Raw genomic sequence first — 22,544 nt, forward strand, 5'->3', positions numbered from 1 at the left:
ATTGCAACTCCTTATGCTGCATCAGATCCAAGGATGCAAATTGGAAAATAGTTTCAGTGTTTCATTTCAAGATTAGACTTGGGAAAGAAGTGCTTTTTGAAACAAATACCATATGTCTAGAAATTATTTCATATATATATGAGTCTGTGTGTGTGTGTCTGGGAGTGTAATATGTCACCAATATCAATAGTAACTGTGTATCAGTGACAACTGTGCATCAATGATGACTGTATTTGTCACCAAACACTGTCTCCAAAGACAATTTATTATATAAATTACATTAAGTTCTTTAATCTGCCACTTTCTTCTAAACGCTTTCTTAATCATTTGATATATGACTGTTAAACATTCCTAAGTATAGCAATTTTTCTCTGAGAATTATGTTACATCACAATGCCAAAATGTCTCAAGTGGGAGAAAGAAACAAGGTGGACCCTTTTCAGAAAGAATCTTTAGCACCTTTGGTTCAAAACGCAGCAAAGCCATTTTTAAGGGAAATATTTACTCTCCCCTTATGAATTCAAAAGAATTTGGCGAGGGTCCTTTCCTTGGCAACCTAATCATGAACAGTCATAAATCAGTTGTTTCATCTGTAAAGGCAAACAGATCTTCAGTTCCATTCTATGAAATGTAAAATTATATTTCCCATATAAAGAAATTCAGAAGCTAGTGCAATTGATGTTAGAGAGCACTTCAATCATCCTTCCATCCAGAGTATTTCTAGTATCATCAACTTACATGATATTCTTATGTCTGCATTCTGCTTTCATTCACTTACAGTAGCTCTTTACACATACCCCATCCCATGTGTAAGAAAGAAGTTTATTTTCATCGTTGAACAGGGCAATCCTTAAGACAGAAGCGGAATTGTTGTCCAACGGAGTGCCCTGAGAAGACCACTTAACTTTCTTTAAGAACAAAGCCACACCTATTTGTGCACAACATTATATTTTAGAAGCATAGAACGATTGCAAATGGTGAAAAACTGTACTAAAAAAACCCTCTGACTTTCTAATTTGCCATTACATGCATTCCTATTTAAGGTCTGCATGAAGTCAGTAATGATGCAGTGAAATAGCATATCTGTAAACTCCTGCTGTGCTTGCCTCAGCTCTTGGCAACTCCTTATGAAACAATACAGCCTTAAACTCTGATAACACTGGTTTTTTTAGGACCTTTATGTTAATTAAAAGGCCTCCATCTTTGTTGGATCCTTGGGCTTTTCTCAGTACTCTTACTTTGTGACTTATGCCTCCTTCTGTAACTTAAAATCATAAGCATTCATTATTAAAATGTTGTTTTCTCTCTCTTTCTTTTGGCCTATTTTGATTTAGATTTAAGGATCTATATGAATTGTATTTATTTGCAATCCCAAAATCTAACATTGAGGGAACAGAGATGTCAAGATAATGCCCACATGTTCTTGTAATAACTCATATTCTGAGCAAATCTTTGCTATGTTTAGCTTATATTGAAACTATGTGATCCATGAACATATGCTGATGGGACAATATTGTTTATATAGATGATTGGATGTTATTGTTTAATATATAAACAAATACATTCATTTAAGGATGTATTTAAGACAAATCATCCTAATGTGATTGCCCATATGTTTTTTTGTCTGTAATTTTGTGTGACAAGAACATTTTAAGTTTCATTCATCAAACAGCAGGCCATGTAAACGTTAAGTTTTTATGTGTTGAATATATTAGCAAATATGAAGTGAAGTTCATTTTTATCTCATTAAATCTATCAACTTTCAGCAAAGTCATATAACATTTACCCTTATTTCTTGAAGTCATAATTTGTCTCCAAGACCACAGCTAATGGTCAGCTCATAGGAAAAGTGCTGTTTAATTTTAATTTTACTCATGCATCCATATTCCTAGATTTATTTTAGAGCAATGATTGTTATGATGATGATATATCTACATTTCTTGAACAAGGAAAATATAGAACAAAGCTGATTTTTAACCAGAACAAGCAGATCACTTATTCTGCAAGGCATGTTTAGATCACTATTCTTATCAATGCTCTGTACACATACATTCTTCTACTGCATACCATTCATTTTTATGAGAAGTAAACAATACATCATGCTTGGGAAGACTTTTATAGTAAGAGCAAAGCAGAGCCATCACTTTTTCTACTATTTTTGAATATACATGTATTTTAATTTTTAAGCTTTTTGGGGGAGAAGGGAAGCAGTTTCTGATTATTAAACATCTATTAATATAGAAAATGGAGCATTCAATATATTTTGAATTTCTTCCCATATAAAGCATCTCTAATGCATATTAACTACAAAAATAATGTACTTTTTTGCAGGTAAGTTTTGTTTTTATTTGAAAATAACTACTAACACTAGACTTTTTCATTTCTGAGTTCTATCACAACATCATTTTGTAACATCATTGATGACTTCTTTGGATAGACAGATTTTCTGCAATCTACTATTTTTCATGCAGAGTGACCATTTATGATTGTTGTCTCTGCAGTGAATAAGATTTCTGTATTATTCATCTTTCTGGTTTCTTCAGGGAATAAACTAAGATTAATTTTGGCTACCATGGTAACCTTCATTCTTACAATAGGGAAACATCTATTTCTTCTATATTACATTTGATTACTAAAAGTAAAATAAGGAAAATCTAAATCATTCTTATCAAAACCTCAGTAATAATAAATTAAGTTTAGAATTAGAAATAATTTTCCTTGTAATAATAAGAACAATATAGTAGCAACATTCAAAACTCAGTCAAACAAAATTCCAAATTAGCCCTTGAAAACAGAGCCCTTGCAGTGACAACAGAAGAGAAGTTGACAATAGTATAAAATGTAACAAGAGGGATTTATTTTTGTCAAGAGATCACTTGTTCTAATCTTTATTAGAATAATAAGAGCAATCTTCTTCCTTTAAACAATAGTTTCCTGACTGTGTTTGGACATTTATCTCAGGTGAATCACAGGAAGTGTCAGGGCTGCCTCCAATCAATTCCTAAGAAAAAAACAACCCTTGATTCCATAGATTCAGAGAAATGGTACTTTTACTAGGAAAAAAATGATTGCAGCAAAAGCTTCTGGTCTGAAGCAAATGTTCACAAAAAGAGACATTGAAAATAACCCCAGAGCCCACTCACAGTAGCCAGGCAACCAGAGTCTAATTGTTGGCCAGGAAGATATTTTGGGAATGTTTCTGGCCCAGGTACACTCCTCCTTCATGCGTGTCTTTCCCAGGACAGTTGGCCTTGAAGATGGTAAACAACCCAAGCTGTCCTCTGCACTGAATTCTTGTATGCCACTTCTGCAAATGGTAGAAGGTCAACTCAATTGTCTTATGGGTAATTAATGTAGCACCTGAAGTACAGTTCCAGAACTGAATTATTTCTCTCACATATCCCATTAGTTTGAGGATGATTGGAGGATCTTAAGCCCTGGGTGGTTCCCATCAGCTTCAGAAATTCCTGGCAAAACTGTGATGTGAATTTCATGCCCCTATTCGAGATGATGCATTCAGGAGTGCCATGTAATCTATACACATATTGCACAAAAAGCTTGGCTAACGTTTTTGGGAAGAGGGTCTTGGGGCATGGTATAAAATCCACTTGTTTTGAAAAAAATCAGTAACAACCCAAATAACAGTATTTCCCCCAGTCTCAAGTAGTTTCACTATAAAGTCCATTGATATTTCCTTTCATGGTGCCCAGGAGCTGGCCACAGTTTGCAAAAGTCCCATTGGCTTCCCTAGTGGTCTCTTGGATGCTGTGCAGAGAGGACAGCTGGCCACATAGCTTTCAATGTCCTTTTTTCAAAGAAGGCCACCCAAACTGCCACTTGATTAAGTGCAGGGTTTTTATAAATCCAAAATGTCCTGCCAATTTGGAGTCATGAGCACCCTTTAAAACAGTGTTCCTAAGGGCACATACAATTTAGTCTCAACTCAAGACAGTCAATCATGCACGCTGCAGTCATTCTTATGAGTAGTAAGCTACTTGTCAAGTTTTAGTACTTCTTTAACTTTCTCACACAGTTCATTTGAGACCTTAGAATCTTTTTTATGCTGAGATCTAGTGGTTACTGAAACAGTTAGCTGCATAGAAGGAATGACCAGTCAGACCACTTCAGCTTTTATTGTATTGAAACAATCTGGACAAAGCAACTGCCATAACCCCCTCCCCCCAAATATAGTGCAGGGTAAAATTGAATCAATTAAAGTATTGAGCTCAGAGGACTTGCTTAGGGAATAAGTTGCATGGGGCTTTCAAAGCCTTCAGGTTTTTATGCTCAGTCTACACCTCGAACAGTGTTTTTCCTCCCTCTAGAAAATACTGCCAAGAAAGCAGGGTCCATCGCACTGCATATGCTTCCTTCTACCATACCCCCACCTCTGTTCAGTTTCATTAAGTTTTTTAGAGGTGCATTTGCAGGATTGTAACAGGCCCTGGGCATTCCCTTGTAACAGTGCAGCCTCCATGGCTACATCACCCACATTGGCTTGAATTACAAAAGGAGAAGTTGGGTCAGGGTGCTTTAACATGGACTCCACCACAAAAAGCTATTTGAGTTTTTCAAATGTTGCTTGGCATTCCATGGTCCACTTAAGTGGCTGACTTGGCTTCAGCTTGCTCTCATCCTTTAGTTTTCAAAAGGTTGGTGACTGGTAATGCAATTTTTGCAAATGAAGGGATGAATTGCCGGTAGAAATTTGCAAAGCCTAGGAAACTTTGCAATTGCTTCCTAGTGGGTAGAGGGGCCCATTCTAACACTGCCCGCACCTTTTCTGGGTCCATTTCTACTCCTTCATGAGATATACGGTAAGTCAGGTAGTGAATCTTAATTTGGTGATATTCACATTTAGAGAGCTTGGAGATGCTCTCTTTAGGACCACCCACACCAATTTCACATGCTTTTCCATAGTCTCAGTATATATTAAAATCTCATACAAATACACCAACACCCCTTGTACAAGTAGTCATGCAACACCTCATTGATCAGTTGCATGAAAACAGCAGGGACCCCTTGTAAACCAAAAGGGAGCAATCAGAATTAAAAACATACCAGAGGGCAGTTGAATGTAGTTTTTAATTTGTCACCCACCTTGATCCAAACCCAGTAATAAGCCTCCTCAAATTTAATTTAGTGAAGATTTTGCCTTTTGCTACATGCACAAGCATGTCATTCCTCAAGGGCAATGGATATATATTTTCTATGCACACTGTGTTTAACCATCTATAAGTCACCACACAGTTAAAGAATTCCATTTTTTTTCCCCTTGAACAACACCGGGGCTGCTACTTAAGGTGTAGCCTGCTGAATGAATCTATCTTTTAAGTCCTTATCTATGAAAGTGCAAAGCTATTCAAACCCCTGCAGAGTCATCGAGTACAGCTTAAGTTTTGGGAGGTTAGCTCCAGGAAGGATTTCAATACTATAGTCAGAGGGGTGATGAGGTAGGAGAGCTTTGGGACACTTTTCACTGAACACCTCCCATAGATCCCAGTACTCCTTGGGGATTCTGGGCTTGCTCTTTGGCTGCTCCTGTGAGACTCCCCCTAACTCCCTCAATTCTTTGGTTTTCTTGCCTTTGGGTATTGGAATCTCTTCCTCTTTTTTGGCTACCTTGTGCCCAATTTTTAAGAGCCCTCTTCTCTAGTTCAGATGTAAGGATTCCATTTCTGGAGCCAAGACAGTCCAAGCAGGAGAAGTCTCTCCATCCTCAGTGCCACTGTAAAACTCAGAGTCTCTTTGTGCTTTCCCATTCTTATTTCCACTGGCTCAGTTATAAAATGAGCTGTTCCTGCTCCCCACAGCTACTGTCCCATCCGGTTCACAAAATTCTTTTGGGACCTGCAACTGCTTGAGTCTCAGTCCCAACTCTTCCATAGTCTCAGGGCTAACCACACACCTGGTGCAGCCCAAGTCCAGCCAGCAACCTCCCTGATGAGGTCATCACTAGTTCCACAGGAATGGTCACAGGGATTACATTTTGATTTACCAGGGGATCATTGTAGTCAGTTTCACTTTCACCCAGCTCATCAGAGCTCCCAATACCTCATAATCAGGAGGAGGGAACTAAATGACCTCCCCCTTTTAGTGCCATCTCATGGGTTCTTGGAGCTGTCTTCTCTTCCTTCTTCCCAGTGGTCATTGCCACTTTGAGTTGGGCTTAGTGGATTGGCATTCTGCAGCTTGTTGCCCCTCCTTCTCACACTTGAAGCATGCCATGGATTGTGGTCTGGGCCTAGGTTCAGTCTTTGCTGACTTTGGGGTTTCCTTATACCCAGGGGTGGATGATTTGTGTCATCTGCAGCGACCACACAGTGTCAATATTGGGCTAGGTCGATCTCTACTTCATCCACCAGCATACACCTGTGTTGTATGATGCATGAGACCCCACACAAGATGCAGATGTAGTAGATATCATCATTGAGGCCATCTTTAAATCAATCAATCAGGATGTCTTTAGTCCATATGGCTAGCTAGCATGCCAATTCTTGGAACTCCTGGATGCATGCGGTCACTGACCTTTGACCTTGAAACATCATCATTATAGAGGGAAATTATCCATTCAGCAGCTGCACCCTTGAGAACCATGGTCACATATCTTACTTGGGCTGGACATTTTGATGCTCAGTCTCCACAGTAGACTTCAGTCTTTGGATTGACTGTTGAAACAGACCTTGGCTTATGTCAGGGCTGCCTCCAATCAATCTGTGAGAAACAAAACCCTTGTCTCCATAGTTTCAAAGAAAAAGTACTTTTACTAGGAAAGAACTGATTGCAGCGAAAAACAGGCAAGGTCTAAAGCGAACACGCATGAAAAGACAAATTGAAGATAACCCAGAGCCCACCCACTCTAAGTAGCCAGGCAACCAGAGTCCAATCATCAGCCAGGAAGACATTTTTGGAATGTCTGTGGTCCATGTGCATTGGTCCTCCTTTGTGCATGCCTTTCCCAGGCCTGTTGGCCTTAAAGATGATAAACAACCCAAGCTGGATTCTTTGAGTCCAGGCCTCCCCATCACTTCACAGAAACTCCAATCTCAGTCCTCTTGCATGCTTCCCTTCCCCCAAAATAATTGCTCCTCCGCTCCATTTCCATGGCAGCTGGTAGCAAACTTGAAGGGAGGCAAAGATGGCCAGGCTGACAGGAAGTCACAACCATGATCTTTACTACTTTTTGAAGTTTCTTCATGAACTTGCAGGATAAATCAAAACTGCAACCAAAGCTATTGGTAGATGTGAATGTTTAAATCTCTCAAGTGTTTCTAGGTCACCTTTATAACAAAGACTTACAGTTACAGTTCTTCCTTTTTACAGAAATAAGAACCTATGATAGATGATGATACCATTTCACAATGCTAATAATGGGAGAATGAGAATGCAAAGCAGCTGAAATAAGAGAATGCAAAGCAGCTGAAACAATTTAATCTAGGGATCATGGGATTTGAGGCTGACCCAGTTATGTTGATAGAAATATTTCCATGCAGAAAATTGTCCTACATTTTTTCTACCAACTCTGAGTTTAATGCAAGGTAATAAATGCTTCTAAAATTTATTTCAAAAGAGGAAAGAATTTAGGTGAAATTTTCATCAGTAGTATGATGTCTTTACAATTATTTAGTTGACAATAAAAGATGACCAAAACAAGTATTTAAATACTGTATCTTGTATTTTATTGCATAATTCTCTCTTTAGAAGTCTATAGCACTTCTGGATTCTTGTACTTTAATTTTACCCTATACTCTATACTGAAGGATAGAATTATTTCAATTGGGCTTTCATAGATTATATTTTGCATTTCCAGATCTCCCATATAGATTCCCCAAGTGAGCTCATAGTTTTTGTTCTTTCCAATATTCTTACCCTCAGAGTAGAAAATTCTGATCAAAGATGGAAAAATCCAATAAAATGTGTCTTAACACATCTAACACACTACACTGAATACCATCTTGAGAAGACACACACCATTTTCAGTCCTAGAATGATGGCAGAAAAAGTCATTGGGTTACATGTTCAAATTCCACCTGCACTTTCCCAAGAAGGTCTGGGTGAACAAACATATTTCTGCAAGATCAAAAATCCTGTTTATATCAACCAATCAAACAGAATACAGCTGGAAGAGACCTTGGAAGTTTTCTGGTTCAAACCCCTTCTCAGGCAGGAAACCTTATACTATTTTAGACACATGGCTGCCCAGTCTTTTCTGATGAAGCATCTACAACTTCTGAAAGCAAATTGTTCCACTAGTTAGTTGTTCTCACTGTTAGGAAGTTTCTCTTTTATTCCACATTGCTTTTTTTCTTGATTAATTTCTATCTGTTGTTTCTCGTCTTGCCTCCTGGTGCTTTGGAAAATAACTTGAGCCCCTCTTCTTTGTGGCAGCCCTTCAAATACTGCAATATTGCTATCATGTCAACCCTAGTCTTCCGTTTCTCTAGACTAGCCATACCCAATTCCTGCAAGCGTTCTTCATATGTTTTTGTCTCCAGGATTTAATCATCTTCTTTGCACATGTTCCCAAAGTCCCAACACCTTTTTTATAATGTGGTGATCCAAACTAAATGCAGTGTTCCCAGTGTGCTTTTACTAAGGATTTATAAAGCAGTACTAATAATATTTCATATGATTTTGATTCTTCTCCGTTTATACAAGCAGAGATTGTATTTGCTTTTTTGGCTGTTGCTGCATGTTTAAGTGATTGTCCGCTAAGACTCTAAAGTTCCCCTCACAGTTATTGTTTTTGAACCAGGTTTTGCTTAATATGTACTTGTACCTTTGGTGTTTCCTGACTAGTTGTAAAACCTTCCTTTCTTCCATATTAAATTTTATGTTTTTGGATATATACACGTCTGTCAAGATGTTTTTCAATCCTAAGCTTGTCTGCTGGGATGTTAACTATTCTTGCCAGCTTAGTGTCATCTGCAAATTTCACAGTTCCCCTTCTATTTTTTCATCTGTCCTTTATGAAGATATTGAAGAGTACTGGGCTTAAGATGGAACCTTGTGGTATCCCACTGCTTACTTACCTCCATGAAGATGTAATACCATTAAGGACTACTTGTCGAGTATGATTTGTTAGCCAGTTACAAATCCACCTGGTGGTGATGCTGTCTATCCCACATTTTTCTAGTTTACCAAGTTGTGGTCTATTTTATCAAATGCCTTGCTGAAGTCTAAGTATACTATATCCATGGCATTTCACTGGTCTACTAGTTTAGTCACTTTGTCAAAGAATGAAATAAGATTGATTTGGCATGATCTGCTTTTAACAAACTTGTGCTGGCTAGTTATGACTTTATTTGTTTCTAAGTGTTCACATATCTTTTTGTATTATTATTTTTCAAGTATCTTCCCATGTATTGATGTTAAGCTGATTAGTCTGTAGTTTCCATGGGTCTGTTTTTTTTTTCCTATTTTGAAGATGGGAATCACAACAGCTCTTTTCCAGTCCTCTGGTAGTTCCTCGGTGCTCCAGAATTAGTTTAAGATATGGTACAATGGTTCTGAGATAACATCTGACAGCTCCTTCAGAACTCTGGGACATAAATCCTGGTGATTTATATTCATCAAGATCAGGCAGGTCTTACCATTTTTTGCTTATTTTAATTTTTATTTCTAGTCTGTCTTTTACAGTTATATTTTTGATAGTTTGTGCTACAGTTTCTTTTTTGTGTGAAAACTGAAGCAAAGGATGAGTTAATGTTTTCTCTCTACTGCCTGTTATTTCCTTGCCATCTTCTCTCTTTAGTGGACCAACTGTTTCCTTGATTTTTTCTTTGTTCATCCTAACTAAGCCTTTGCTTTCCTGACTTCACCTTTGCACATTGGGGTTATCTGCTGATATTCTTCCTTAGTTATGTGTCCCTCTTTCCAGTTTTTGTACCTATGTTTTTTGTCTTTCAGTTTATCAGAGAGATCTTTGTGCTACCATGTTGGTTTCTTCTTGGATTTCTTATTTTTTTCTTTTCAGTAATATTGTGTTGGACTGGGCTTTTATAATAATATTTTTCAGAGTTTCCCATACGTCTTGAATTGTTTTTCCCCTTTAGGATTTTCATCTACATAATTTTTCTTAAAGTCTCTCTGAGATTGTTAAAACAAGCTCTTTTAAAATTTAAGACACTTGTTGGATTACATTCTATTGCTTGTGTTTGCATTATTGACCAATATATGTCATTTATCACTTCATCTCTTTTAGTAAGAAGTAGGTCCAGTATAGCTTTTCCTCTAATTTCCTCCTCTATCTTTTGGATGTCAGCTAAGTTGATTAGTTCAATTTCCCTCTTGCTGTAGAGTTTGTCCTATTTGATATCAGGGGAGTTAAAGTTTCCTATTACTACTGTGGTATGTTTCCTATGTGTATTAGTTGATTGATTAGCAAAGAGTTTATCTATTTTTTCTGCTTGCTTTGGTGGCCTGTCCTATATGCCTATAGCAATGTTGTAAGTATGTGTGTGACAGAGAGGGGGGTGGGAGGGAGGGAAGGAAAGAGGGAGAGAGGGACAGAGAGAGGGAGGGAGGGAGGGAGGGAGGGAGGGAGGGAGAGAGAGAGAGAGAGAGAGAACCTAATCCTTGATTGCTAGTAATCTCATTCATCAACATAGCTCCATGTCACTAATGTTCATCATCAAAATGGAAAAGTCAGATATGGAGCAACAATTAATTAAGTCATTTGTAGAAAATGGTTTTTGACAGTTTTATATTAATTGTCCATCAGTGTAGAGTCTGACCACAACCACAGTGCAAATTTGCTACACAAGTTAGTATCTAATACTGTATCATAGAAGAAACAGGTTAAAAGTTCAAAGAACATCATCATTATCACTTTATTACATTTATTTTTCACCTTTCTTACCAATAAGACAACTCTTTCAACTTTATGGAGAATATATTAAGAAATGATAATTTATTTAATATATATGACCAACTATGAATAATTTAAATTATTTAAATTGTATAATTAAATTACCATATGTTTTGCACTACAAGGTGCTCCAGACCATACAATGCACCTAGCTTTTGGGGAGGAAAACAAGAAAAAATATCTGCCTCTGCCTCCCAGCAATTTGCCCCCTTGCAGCAAACAGCAAACATCCTGGTCAACTTCAGCACAGCCTGATTTATCATGAGCAGCTGATTGGCGGTTGGATTGGCCTCCCAGAATACCACTGATCAGCTGTTCCAGGCTGCCATCGCTCCTCATCACTGCCGCCTATTGCTGTCTCTGCATCCCCCATTTTTGGACTCCATCCATCCCACTTTTGGCCTCAGCATGTCCCATTTTTGGCCTCCATGTGCCCCATTTTTGGCCTTCATGCATCCCATTTTCAGCCTCTGCATGCCCCATTTCGGCCTCCATGCATCCATTTTTGGCCCATTCCAGGCGACGGGGATTTCTGCTGCCACCGATAGGCATTGACCGCCACCATTCACTACTGCTGTTCACCACTGATTGCTCCATCTCTCACTGCTGCCACCATTTGGTGGCAGTGAACTGTGATGACAATCAGTGGTGGTGGCAGTGATAGGTGGCAGTGACGATTGGCGGTGTTCATCCCCGCTGCTTGGAATGGGCCAAAAATGGAGCTCGCATAGACCAAAAATGGGGCATATGGAGGTTGAAAATGGCCAAAGGATGGGGGCCAGCATGTGGGCAGAGTTTTGGCAACATTATCTCTATAAGATGCACAGTAATTTCCAGCCACGTTTTTGGTGGGGGAGTGTGTCTTATAGTCCGAAAAATATGGTATATTAAATGTCCATTTTGAATGTTTCAAGTAAAATCTTGGATCCCCAAGGCAAAAACTTGTGATAATTAAAGATAAAATATCAGAGTGCCTGCAGACAGAGCATTGGTTTCAACCACAAAAGAAAAAAATGTTTACACAATTCAGTGTAAATAACTGAGGAGGAAGGAAAGAGCAGAGACAAGCAAGGCTATAAAAGTTGTCTTGGCAGTAACCCCAAAATAAGATCAAGGAAAAAGGGAAAGGAGAGCAGAAAGAAAATGAGTTGAGGCACCCAACGGAGCAGCAAGAAGAAGACTAGCATTATCAGCAAAAGCTATATAGTAATTTCACTAGACTCAGGAGTTTAGTATTGGATTCAATGGAAGAAATGAAAGAAGTAGCATAAGATTGCATAATTGGAGGTTAAAACTGAACCAATTAAATGAACATAGTTGCATTAATCAGCAGCTGAGTCTCCAATATTTTATTCTGAATAGTCTACATGTAACAAATCTACAAAAATAGCTTGGCCGTCATGGATTTATTTATTATTATTAAATAGATTATCCTAATTTTGTTTAATATTTAAGACTCTAATACCAATTTAACTTTATTTTATGAAGGTAATTATGGAATTAAAACATACATAATTTGTATACTATCACTTTCTTCATATCTTCACATGTTTTTAGTTGTCATGATATTTTTTCTATTTTTTATGTCAGCTCCTATCCATTGGAATTAGGTGGCTAATAAATTTAAAACAACAATAATTCCTAGGAAACAATAATGAAGCATATCTGTATGAAAACACTTGTATGCTTTTGTATATTAACTTACAATAAATTGACTATGGTAATTGGCAAACTTCATAAATGAAACTTGATTTTCTGTATGGACTCATACAGATTGCTTTTGTGTAATAATTTATCAATAGAATAGATATCAATATAATAATGATTAGGAGGAGGCATATTAGAGACAAGTAAAAAGAAAAAAAAATCAGAGTTAGAAAAAGCATAATGCATTAGTTTGTGTGTGAGGGGGTTGCAGATGCTTAAGAGAATCTATGAAATGTTAGCCACTTTAATTTAAATATCCCAGCTCAAAAAACAGATGTATATTTCTTTGCAGTTTTAATCATTATCATATTATTTGTAACATTTAATATTTCTTACATTGAGGATACATTAATAGTTTTTTTTCTTGGAGCTAGCAGAGAAATGGTATTCATTTTATCTCTTATTCCCTGGTATTATAAAATTACTAATTCATTTATAACACCAATACATTTCAGTCTCAAATGTTTGTATATGATATAAATGTTTGTCTCAAATGTTTGTATATGATATAAACTGCAAGAACTGTATATTATTAAATATATATTGGTGAACAATATGTGCTCTGATATTAGCCCCCTCCCCCATGACTAAATTAACATAAAGTTTGGTTTCTAGTCTGAAAGTTCCAAAAGGAAAAAAAAAATCAACTTAGCAGGAAAAATTGTACAACTTTTTTTAAAAAATTTGAATAAAAGTCCCAGTTTCTTTTTTAAAAGACTCAGGAGCACTTTGAGAATTTCAGACTTGGTCTTTTGTGTAGATTCTTGCATTTATTTAATTATGAATTAGCCAAAAGGTATACCATATATTGGCACTCTGGTTTTCGTTATAATCATTTCTTTCTTTCTTTAATGGACTACAACATGAATCACCATGCCTAATCTAAAATCCTGACTGATCTTACCTCCACTGGCCATAATGTCAAATCACAAAGTATTTTGGGGGCTTTGACAATTTTAATTACAAATTTATTCCTTATTATTTCTAATTTTGCTGCACTACTATTTACTCATTGTACTAACTGACTCATTGTCAGAGAATTAATCCTCCCTTGCAGAAATTCAGGCACATTTCTCATTCAATGTCTCTTGACACAAATTTCTTTGATAATTTTTAAAAAGACATTGGGCTCAAATAATTCCTGAATTTTAATTTCTTCTTTGTTCACATAGTCTTCAGTATGGTATTTACTGTATTCTGGAACAGCACTTTAGATGCTGAATATGTTCAATATTAATTTTTCCAATCAAATGTCTGTATCCTAAAGAAATAAATATTCCATTTAGAGACCATAAACATGTTTTTAAGACATTCTTTGTCCATCTGGTGTCCTCCAGATGAACTGAAAGTAAAACTGCAGCACATTCAGATTGAGTCCATTAATAGAAAATTTATTCTTTAGTGAAAACAAAGGAAGGAATCAGTTTCATGTAGTGATTAAGGCATTTAGGGTAGAAATTAGATGTCATGAATTCCAACGCAAAGTCACAGGGTGACCTTGGCCCAGTCACTTTCTTTCAGGCCAAGGAAGGAGACTATGGCAAACCACTTCTGATATCTTTCACAGACTTGTCTAGGTAGCATCAGATAATTGGAGGAGAGAAGGGGAAGGGAAAAATGTGAAATACCTTCACAGCTTACATAGCAAATCATTAGATGATTAAAATTTTGATCACACTTTTAAAACATGATTATATTATATGATGGAGCTTTTACTGATGAAGTTTATCCAAATATTAAAATATTAATTCAGAGGCATTAATACGGTGCATGAGACTCCATGCTACCTGGTTGGCTTTAAATAATATAAGAAAAAATAGTATTAGTATATTATATTAGAGATTATATTTATAATATTTTGCAGAATATTTTTCAATGCTGTTATGCTCAAGAATTATAATTCTAATTCATATGCATATATTATACCATTGAAAATTTTAAGTCTTATGTAAATTGTTAACCATTTGAAAGTCAAATAAACTAAATTGTATATTACACTAAATTATATAATGAGCACCACAAATAGTTGGTAATAACATATATTAAACTTCAATTGCAGTTGTATAATCTTGAAACTATGAGCTTCTCTTTAACTCTTAATTATGCCATTTATGACCTTTAAATTGTACTACAACTCAGTAATTAAAGAGATTAGTAAAGGGATTGTAAAATATAAATTAAAGATTATCAAAAGTCTCTATTTTCTTAGGTTTAAAATGTTATATCTGTATTAGTATTGCTTTTCTTTTAATATAAGGGGTGCCTGTCTTGATCAATTGATTATATGAGATCAAGCTCTTGTCAATTGTTAGTAACCATACAGAAATAATTTTCCCAAGAAAATCTTCCCAGGAGGATCCAATGTGGTCCTCCTGATCTTTCAACTATAAACCCATAACCATAGCAATTAGCTGGATCCACCTTGTTGCTTGTTAGCCTCTATTTCCGCCCACTTTCCCCAGCATTAGATCTTTGCATAATGTGCCGGGGGGAAAATTCTAGATTCATATTTTTGATGATATGTTTCTTTATTTTTCATGAATGAAGTTTTAAAATTACACTCATCTACTTCCAATGCAGTCTGTCTCAAAATATATTCAGCATATAAAATGAATAAATGAGGGAGCATGCACTCTTATCTCACTCCTTTGCCAATACAGAACCAGTCTCTTTCATCATGTTCTATCCAGAAAGGCTTTCTTATCTATGTATAGGCTTTACATGAAGACAATGAATTTTTTCTCCAGTTCCCATTTTCCTAAGTGCATTTCACACCATGACATGGTCAACGTAGTCAAAGGTCTTTCTATATGCAATCAAACACATACTGACTTACTTCTGATATTCTTTGGCTGTCTCAATTATTCAGTAAACATTGACAATAATGGTGTCAGCCTTCAAGATCTTCTACTACTGCTTTGCATCTTTCGGCTGCCATAAGTAACGGGGGGAGGAGGGGGGACAAATATGGGAAGCGAGCTGGAGGTGGAAAAACTTAGCATTGTATAAAATGAAGGGTGGGGGAGAATGCATTCTTGCTTAGGTTTCTATTTCTTGCTTAGCTTTCTTTTCTCTGCGCAGCTGCAAACCTTTATCAAACTACGCCAAGGTCAATGGACAGAAACTTCATCACCACCCGAAGATGTCCACATGATGATATTCACAACTTTTAATTGGAAGAACCATTTGAACTATTGGGGGTGGGAACAATTCCATCACTTTGTATATGTGATTTACATGCCTAATTCCTCAGATTCAGAATTCTACTGTAGCTACCACTTCATTTCCAATAAAAGATATCTTTTCTCTAATTAAAAGAGTCTAAGTATTTCTTTCTTGGATTTTGAATGGAGCACAGCCTGACAAATGGCTTTTGTTTCTTGGTCTTTTTTCATAATCAGTGTGTCTCTTTCCATGTAGCACTGTAATCTGTATTGGATGGTCCTAAGTATCATTTTGTTATCATGTGAAATTAAGAATAGTGTACAATATCTCACTCTGTTAACTCTCTTTACTTTAGTACTAATATGTATAATGACCTATTACAAACTATTGGCAACTGTATCATTCTCCAAGTTTGTTGACATAGATTGTGAAAACCTTTTCTGATTTTTTTATTGTTTCATGTTTATGAAGATATTCTTTCAATTCCTGTAGCATTCCATCTTTGTAATGACTATAGTCACAGCTGATCTAACCAGTTTCTATGTATTAGAAGGTCTTGTAAGTAGGAAATATCCTCTCAGGTATGTTAAATGTTGACATTTTTACTGTCAGTATAGTCTTTGGTCAAACTTAGATTTCCTTAGGGGACAGAGTAAATTTTTAAGGAAAGACAGAAGAAAAACAAATAGTAAAATAATAAAGATCTTGATTCTGTACAAGGCATACTGTATACAGGATACTGATTTTTATACTGCTTTATATAATGTATAAGCAGAAACCCCTTAGATATCAGGACATATCTAAGGAAAAGTTTGGATAAACAGTAAATATAAATAATTTTTAAAACAACCAAAATACTTAAGACTCAAAGTTAAGCTAAAGTGACCTTTAATAAGGAGAAATTGAAATGAAAAATGATAACACATGTTAATATAAATAAGTGTTTTTAAAAGCAAAAGAAGATTAGGTTAGATTTAACAAAAAACAAGGGATGCTTTAACAATGATAGAGATCATGTGAAATGAACTGTGAACCTTCAGAAAATCTTTATTAAAGTGAAGTTAAAAGTGACTTGCAAAATTAATAGCTTGAGGCTGTCTTCAGCTGCCATTCAAAACTTAATTTTCAGTACTGAATAAAAAATGTGATTATTATCTTTTGTGGATACTTATTGGAAAATAGTAGAGATTATCATTTATATATGGAAAGTGCCATTTCAGCTTTTTTCACCAAAACAGGTTTCCTGTTTTAGGTTGCCAAGGGCAATCTCTGGAGAGTTTTATTTAAAATCTAGTAATCTTTAGCCAATAATTATCTGCTAAATAAACCAAATTGCCCAACCCTTTCCTTGAAGGATAAATTGGGAAACAGCAAAAAGTTATTTATTGGCATCATGATGTTAGCATTAATTAATGTATTTCAATTAGTATATGAGTGTATTTACTGACTTCTGGCTTGTGGAAATATGGACAAGAATTTTAAAATCATGTACTTTGGAGGTAGTTTCCTTTTACAAAAATTCTCCAAAGAATTGTTTATGCAAATAGTTTTCATATTTAAAATTCTACTTACCATAGAAATAGCACTGAGGAGGGTCTTCTTATGTCAACCTGGTAATAACTATCTCTGATGAAATGTTGATGTTTTATTAGATTTTTCTATCACAACTTCATAGATCTGACACTTGGTTGTGAGAAAGAGATGGAATGGATTTCAGTGAGTCCCATACAAAGTATGATAAATCTTTGTCAATGTATTACTAATGTAGGATAGTATACTCTATTAATATTACTTGTTATGGCAATGTATTTAGCAGCATTCCCATTATGCATGTCAACCACTTTGGAATTATCTTGAATATGCATCTAGATGCATCATATGCATCTTTTTAAGGTATTACCATATTTCTCATAAAATAAGGCTGGGTCTTATTTTTTTTGATTCCCGAAAAAACAGCTAGAATGTCCTTTGAAGGGTGACTTAATCCCCCCTTGCATCCTCAGGTGGGCGGGTGGCAGCCGCGTGGATGTCGGCCATGGCAGTTTGCCTGCCACTGCTGCTTCCTCTTGGAGCATCCTCTTCCATTTGGAGCATCGCCGCTGCATTTGGAGCTGCTGCCACTGTCGTGTTTGGAGCATCACTGCCATGTTTGGAGCATCACTGCCACATTTGGAGCTTCCGCTGCCACGTTTGGAGCATAGCTGCCATGTTTGGAGCTGCAGCCACGTTTTGAGCTGCCACCACCTTGTTTGGAGCGTCACCACCTTGTTTGGAGCTACCGCCTCAGCAGTGATGTTCCAAACATGGCAGTGATGCACCAAATGTGGCAGTGGCAGCAGCTCAAAACATGGTGGCAGCTCAAAACATGGCAGCAACACTCCAAACGTGGCGGCAGCAGCTCCAAAAGTGGCGGCAATGCTCCAAATGGAAGAGGATGTTCCAAGAGGAAGCAGCAGCAGTGGGTGCCCCTCCGAGGCCAATATGCACACAGCCGCCACCGCCCGCCTGCTGACCTGGCCTGTAGGCAGCACCATATCTGGGTTTTCAGCAAAGGTACTTGGCAGGAGTAGAGAGCTCTCCGCACTCTGCCATGATCAGCTGTTAGGAGCAGTTGGTGGCAAGGTATAGCTGCCCACGGGGCGCTCCTAACAGCAAAGGCTCTCCCGCCCTTCCCCCCATTTTGCATGTTTTAAAATAAGCTTAAATTTGGGGGGAGGGGCTTAATTTCAGTTTATGCCTAAAAAACATGCTGGGCCTTCCTATTTGGGGGGGGGCATATTGTTGGAGAAACACGGTATTAGAAATATGATCCTGGGACAAAACCAAGGGCATGAGGAATCTATTTTACTGAACCCTCATTAAATCATGTCAAGGTAATGACCATAAGCATGATAATTACATGATAATGACAACAAATACTAACTTCTATTGTATAAAGTAGTTTCGTAGCAGCTACAATGAGATTTCAAGTATCGTGAACTGATTCTTTTGATACATGGTGTATATGTGCAGAAAATGAATATACTGTGTATCTTTGTGTATCCCACTTGCACATATGCACATACACCCACAGAGATATACATGCATATAAAATATTATTTTTTTCATAATGTTCAGTTGATCTTATCTTAAACTTTCTTCTTACCCTTCTTCCTTTCTGTGCCCGAAAATAAACTCCAAATAAAATGTTGGATTCAAAAAGACAGAGGAAGTATTGGGCTTCTGATAATGTCATCCTTGTTGATGGACTGAAGACCGTGATCGTCCATGGCTTTGGTCCGTACTCTTGTGTCAGAGGGCCCCGATCATCCTGATTTGGGGCCAGAGCCACCCTATAGGGGTGGTGAAGAAAGAGATCACCAGCTGGATTCAGGGGAGCTGCATCTCCTCCTTTGCTTGACAAATACTGCTCTCCTAAGACAGCAGTAGCACTTGTCTAAAATGGACATCCTGAAGAGGAACAGCTAGCTGGAATAAGATTGTGCAGGAGCAGTGAAGAGGAGTACAGCTTGAACAACTGGGCTAATTTGGAGCAACAATTGAATACAAGGCTGTTGGGTATATTGATACACCAACTAGGTTTGGGTGAATAAATATATAAACCAAGGTTTAAGTGTTTGTAGCTTTAAGCACCAAACTGCAATGTAATTAGATAATTAAGGGTGCGGTTACAACCTGCAATAAAAGGCAGTGAGAGAAACGTAACAGCCCTGCTCTCTGGCTGGTCTCTCTGCTCTCTACCTGCCTGCTGCTTACTCCTGTTTGAGACATCTGCTTGTTACTGTTTGCTGGCTACTGTGCTGGATACCGTTTCTGCTGAACAAAAGGACTATTCCCTTGGTGAGCTGATATCCTGTGAATACTCAGTGTTGTCTTCGAGAGAAAGGTATCGGGAGGAGAAGATTTACAAGCAGATAAGGACATAGTACTAACTAGTTAATGGACTAAGTTACTGGATGGATATATTTGTAAATGACATATGGACTGATTGACAATGCTTACACTCTGAATGGATTAAACAACTATTTAAAACTACAAACAGTTTTTGTCTCCAGTGTGTGTATACTCTTGGGCCCAGCCTCTCTCATTTGGCTGCCTGGCTTGACTGCTGCTGCACACTCTGCTTGGGGGTTTGTCCCCAATCACTAACATTGGTTATGGGCCCAGTGCGCACAGTCTAACTAACCAGGATATAGCAGTGAGAGTTGGTGTGAGTTGCACATTACTGTAAAAACAAACTGTTTTTCATTAGTTTTTAAATAGTTGTTTACCTGAAGAGCAATGGCACAAGTAAATTTGCCAAATCTGTCCATGATATCCAGACTAGATGGAACAAACTATGTTTCATGGTCAATGAAATGTAGTTTACTTCTACGAAGAGGTTTGTGGGACATAATAACAAACCCACCAGATGTATCTAACTTAGATCCTAATGTTGAAGAGGATGACAAAAAGATACAAGACTATAAACGAAAGAATGAGCAGGCTTTATGCATCATAGGACTGACTCTCTCTGACCAGCAACTTATCCATATCCGTGGAGAGGAAAATGCTGCAAACTGCTGGGAGAACCTCAGGAAGATATATGTTCGGGACAGTGTAGGAGCTCATATATATCTTACACGCAAACTATTTAGAACACATCTTGAGAAGAATGGAGATATGTTAACTCATTTAAACTGTATGAAGAGCATTTTTCAAGAATTACAAGAAAAAGAGCTTATATTTAATGAGTTGCAACAAGTATACATCATACTGTCTTCATTACATCAAAGTTATGATGATTATGTGACTGCTTTAGAAGTATTGCCAAAAGACAGTTTATCATTAACCGAGATTACCGGCAGGCTATTAGAAGAAGCCAGAAGAAGGTTTGAACGTGATCAGCTGAGAGAAGATAAACCTAATAAAGAAGAGAAATTATCTTCAAAGCTTGAAAGAAACCAACTTAGTAAATTAAAGCACCCGGAAGAAGAGAATTTATCTTCGACGGCATACACAATTAAAAGGTGTTTTAATTGTGGAGGCAGAGGACATTTGGCAAGATTCTGCAGAAAAGGAAAAAGCCAGAAAGTAAAAAAGCCAAAGAAATCCTTTGAACTAGCCACGTTTAGCAACTGTGATGTGAAGAATGATTTATGGGTGGTGGACAGTGGTGCATCCCACTGCATCATGAGAGATAAGAAAAAATTTATAAAAATGTCTACAAGCTCTCAACATATATCACTTGCTAATGGTTGGAACCTCAAGGCCAAGGGTGAAGGTATTGCATACTGTCCATGCTTAAACCAGAATATAAAAATGTTGTATATACCACAGTTAAAGATGAACTTACTTTCTGTAAGAGTATTAGACAAACTAGGTTATGTAATTACATTTAAGGATAATAATTGCATAATTGAGAAAGATAACAAAAGGGTAACTGCAGCTTTAAATGAAACATTGTATGTATTACATGATAGTAAGAAAGGGGAGGCACAGACTGTATTTAACAATATAAAGCCTCATAATGAATGTATCCATTTATTGCATAGGCGTTTGGGACATGTAAATTTTAAAATGCTAAAACGTACAGTAGAGTTATCTGATGGAATAAGGTTAAAACCTTGTGATAAATATTTGCGTTGTAATGTCTGCTGTGAAGATAAGAGTAAAATATTGCCTGCAAATAGGCTAAATGGTTTCAAAACTAAAGAACCTTTAGAAGTAGTATTTGCAGACATTATAGGTCCAAAGAAACCCAGTATGGGGGGTGCTCGATATATACTGAGCATTATGGACCATTATTCTAGATATGGGTTTTGCTACCTAATGAAAAGCAAAACTGAAACATATCAACATTTCTTCAACTGGTTAAAGTTTGCAGAAATAAAGTCTAAATGGCAACTGATAACCCTGGTGACAGATAATGGTACGGAATTTGTTAACAGCAAATTCCAGAATAGATTAAAGGTAGCTGGAATAGAGCACAAGAAATCTGCACCATACAGACCACAACACAACGCATTTATTGAGAGAAGAGGCCAAACACTACAGGCAATGGTTAGAACAATGTTAACTGATTCTGGATTACCTGATTCTTTGTGGGGGGAGGCCACAATGTGTGCTAATAACATATTGAACAACGCTGTTAACACAACTACTGGTGAAATACCATTCACCATGTGGCATGGCAGGAAGCCTGATCTGAGTTACCTGCACACATTTGGTGCACCAGCATGGGTGCATATCCCCACACAACTCAGGCGTAAAGGGCAACACAGAGCTAAACAATTATTCTTCGTTGGTTACCAAGCTAACCATAGGGCATATAGATTTTGGGAGAAAGGCACATCTAAGGTGTTATGTAGTGCCAATGCCCAATTTCTAGAGCACTTAGGATGGGATAAGTTAGAACAGGATAACAATAAAGAAGTAATTATTGAATCCTATAGAAATCCCATTAATTATCCCTGTAACTTTAAGAATAAAGTAAAGAGAGAAGTACAGGCAGAGATAGAGCCCATAAAGGAAGAAATAGTACCAATAGCTGAGCAAGCTGAGGAACAGGAACAGGTAGTAATTCAAGAAAGTCCTCATACAAGCCCTGTAATTCCCAGAAGAACTACACGAATATCTAGACCGCCTGATAGATACCAGGCTAACACAGTGTGCCAGGTTAATAAAGTTCCATATACTGTGGATGAAATAAAAATGTATCCTTCTAAAGATAAAGGAAAGTTGGTATGCAGCAATGAATAAGGAAGTGAAATCCTTAAAGGATATGAAAGTATATGAAAATGTGAGATTACCTGTTGATATA

This window comes from Pseudonaja textilis, chromosome 8 (assembly GCF_049901715.1).
Source record: "Pseudonaja textilis isolate UNSWEBS1 chromosome 8, rPseTex1.2, whole genome shotgun sequence".
NCBI classification, from domain to species: domain Eukaryota; kingdom Metazoa; phylum Chordata; class Lepidosauria; order Squamata; family Elapidae; genus Pseudonaja; species Pseudonaja textilis.